General features: G+C 39.0%; 2 pseudogenes; both read left to right on the top strand.

Annotated features, from left to right (window-relative positions):
• The first annotated feature begins 1,076 nt into the window (after positions 1–1,076).
• On the top strand, positions 1,077–1,514 carry LOC149194217 (ribonucleoside-diphosphate reductase large subunit pseudogene; annotated as a pseudogene).
• Positions 1,515–2,428: 914 nt separating this feature from the next.
• On the top strand, positions 2,429–3,090 carry LOC149194216 (uncharacterized; annotated as a pseudogene).
• The last annotated feature ends 539 nt before the right edge of the window (positions 3,091–3,629 follow it).

The raw sequence follows: 3,629 nt of genomic DNA, 5'->3' as shown, positions 1-3,629 counted from the left end.
GCCCAATAAATTGCCAAACATTTTGGCGCCGTTGCCGGGGATGGTGCTAAGGGATTAGGCATTAGAATTTAATTCAATATTTATTTTTCTTTAGACAAAATAACTTGTGACACCTGGTGACAGCAGGATCTTCACAAAGGAGTTTAAGTTTGACTTTTCTGATGTTTTAGTTTTAAATTTTGTCTTTTCAAAAACACCCCCCCTGCATAAATAAACACAAATCAATCGATAAGTATGCTCTCTTCCTGCGCTTCGTGCGATCAGGAAGATCAGAAAGTCTATTGATTTTGTTCAAATAAACATACTCTTGCTGGAGAACTAATTTGCACAAAGTCAATAAAGAATTTTGTGAATAAAAAAAAAACATCTTTAGATTTTTTTAAATGAAATTTAGTTTTTTTTTTTAATTTTAAAAAAATAAAAAATAAACATTTAGTTTTTTTGTTTTAGATTTTAAAAATAAAAAAAATTTAGTTTTTAATTTTAGATTTTAAAAAAAAGAAAAAAAGAAAAAAATTCACAAAATAATAATACTATATGTATCATAACATATATTATTATTAAAATTTAACCATTTTCTTTTTGTTTTTAAAAAAATAACCATGTTTTTTTTTGTTTAAGATATTTAGAAAACACTAACCATTTTTTTATGTTTTTTTAGATATTTAAAAAAAATGCAAAAAATTAAATAAAAAAAAAAAAACATTCAAAAAAAATAATAATAATAATTAAAAAAAATCATCTTAAAAAAAATTCATTTTAACAACTAACCATTTTTTTTTGATAGGATTACCATTTTTGTTTTTCAAAAAATAGGATTAATTCCATGTTTTTGTTTTTTTTTTACTTTTAAAAAAAAAAATTATTAACCATTTTTTTTGGTTGTCGTTACCATCGGAATGGCCCTAGGTGGGAAACCCTTCCATTGGCAAAGCATTTGGCAATGGCAAACCTCTGAAGTCTTCCATAGCTGGGGGCTTTTGAAACATCTGGGATCGGAAATCTTCCAATGGCATTGTTGTTGTCGAGGGCTAAGATTGGGTGACTGTGAGTCTTCTGCGTCGGAGTGAGCGAAAATGTATGTGATCAAAAGAGATGGCAGGCAGGAGGCTGTGCACTTTGACAAGATCACTGCGCGGTTGAAGAAGCTAAGCTACGGGCTTAATATGGAGCATTGTGATCCTGTGTTGGTTGCACAAAAGGTTTGCGCCGACGTTTACAAGGGTGTCACTACCAGTCAGCTGGATGAGTTGGCTGCTGAAACTGCTGCTGCTATGACTGCAAACCATCCTGATTATGCACAGTTGGCTACCAAAATCACAGTTTCCAATCTTCACAAAAATACAAAGAAGTCATTCTCCGAAACAATAAGGCAAATGTATGCTCATGTCAATAAACTATCTGGTTTGAAGGCTCCCTTGATCATCATGAAGAATGCAGTGAAATCATCTATGATAGGGATTTTGAGTATGACTACTTTGGTTTTAAGACATTGGAGAGATCATATCTTTTAAAAGACAATGGAGTTGTCATCGAGAGGCCTCAACATATGATAATGAGAGTTGTTGTAGGGATCCATAAGAATGATATTGATTCAGCTATCAAAACTTACCATTTAATGTCACAACGTTGGTTCACCCATGCTTCTCCTACACTTTTCAATGCTGGGACACCAAGGCCACAGTTGAGTAGCTGCTTCCTTGTTTGTATGAAAGATGATAGCATCGTGGAAAATCAACTTTTCGGTTTTGTCATACCATCGCCACAACCTTAACTGGATGGCATGGTTATAACTTATAACCCAACTGCTGTGGTATTCATGATGGGAGATTGTGGCGGAAATGATGACTGCAATGGCTGTGCAAACAAAAGGTGAAGATGACGGTCAATTTGAAATCGGTATGCAACATCCAGATGATGGGCCTAAAGATTATCCTGATGGGGCTACCACCCTGCGTTGCATGGACACATCAAATCCATACGTGGAGAACAAGTTTGTGGACTCGCTTAGTCAAGGTCGAAGAGATAATTGTTGAGAATCTTAGCGCTCAACAAATCCCAACAAATCTTCTGATTAATCCATTTTGTAACAAGATCCTGGAGAGACTGTAGAAAAATCCTCCTAAAATCGGCCTCTTTCTTTTAATTCGATGCTCTCGTGGCATTTCTTGCCTAAATCTTGGCATTAGATATGGTTTGAATAATCATTATGGATTGGATACCATGGAAATGGCAGCTGAAGAGCCCCAACAGGAACGTCTTGTGACTTGGGGACCTGATGGGATGGGACTCCAACCCTCGACTTCAGCATCGGACTCGTCTCCTCAGAGTCTACACAAAAGAAAATGATTAGAAAGGCGATCTTCATCCCTACAGAAGTGCCTATCTTGCAGAAGGAAGTGGTCAGGAGAACCAAAAGTGCTGAGGGTGAAAACGAAATTGGAATCAGAATGGAGAAGAAGATGAAGACCAACAATGGATCATCGGCGCCTGCACCAATAGGGTGTTACAAGTGTGGCAGGGCAGGTCATTGGTCTCGAGACTGCACATTTCCCCCTACTACATCTAAGCCCCCTAATTTCCCCTCCGCCGCAGCTGGAGGAGGGAAGCAGCGGCAACAAGAAGCTGAAAAAGCCGCCACGCACTCGTCCCAAGCTCACTCCCGATCTCCTCCTCTCCAATGACGGCCTCGGCTACGTTCTGGAGCACATCCCCCGCATGCTTCACTTCAGGGGCCCTGGTCATGAGGTGAGTGATCTGGGTAACCTGATTGAGGCTTTCATTCAATGGCATTCCCGCTTGCTACCTTCTGTCACTTTCCAGTATTTTGTTGACAGAGTCGAGAAAGTCAGCGCCAATAAACGTGTTAGGAACTGCCTTCGAGAGCTAAGAGAAAGGGTCGCCAGAGGAGAAAATCCAAAAACCCTGCACGAGCCTCAAGTGGAGCCGACTTCACCTGTAGATGATGTTATGGTAGATGGAGGTGTTGGATCAGAGGACCCAAATAAAGATGTTGCAGATGATGACATTCAAGAGGATTTGTTTGATGAACTCTATCGGTACGCAGTAGGAGAGAATCCAATTTCTTAGGGTCCTTTAAGGCCATTGTGCACCGATCGTGGTTGGACGGCTAAATGCAATGTGGAATGGATGATCTTCATTAAGTTTTTGCAGAAACTTAGGTTCGGATAAGGATCCACCTTTCATATTATGGTGATTACTTGGGATGCTCTGAGATGAACTGAAGAATTCTTCGAAGGTCGTATGGATTATCACAGTGTAGTATGTGTTGCTGAATATTAATCCTTGCATTCTGTGAGGAGAATCAGAAAATCTTAAAATTGATTTTTCACTGTCAATTTGATGTCAATGAAGTCAGGCTTTAGAGGCTTTCCACCTTTATCAATGGTGTTACAATCCCACCATGAAGGTTGAAGCATCCAAGTGCTCATACATACCTTCCCTAAAGACAATGCCGACACCCAGGATTTTAAGTATCACCAGCAGGATGCTCTGCAAATGCTCAATGATTTACAGAAGAACCTGAGATCTACCGATTCAAAGCCTATCTTGACAGCTGATAACATCTGTAGACTGGGTGACACAGCATGCATAAAGCAGAGTGAGAT

Source organism: Pinus tabuliformis, chromosome 2_2 (assembly GCF_031772625.1).
Source record: "Pinus tabuliformis cultivar Carrire ecotype Pingquan chromosome 2_2, CPIR1, whole genome shotgun sequence".
Lineage (NCBI taxonomy): Eukaryota > Viridiplantae > Streptophyta > Pinopsida > Pinales > Pinaceae > Pinus > Pinus tabuliformis.
Note: the sequence above shows the minus strand (reverse complement) of the source record. Positions and strands in the feature narration are given on the sequence as shown.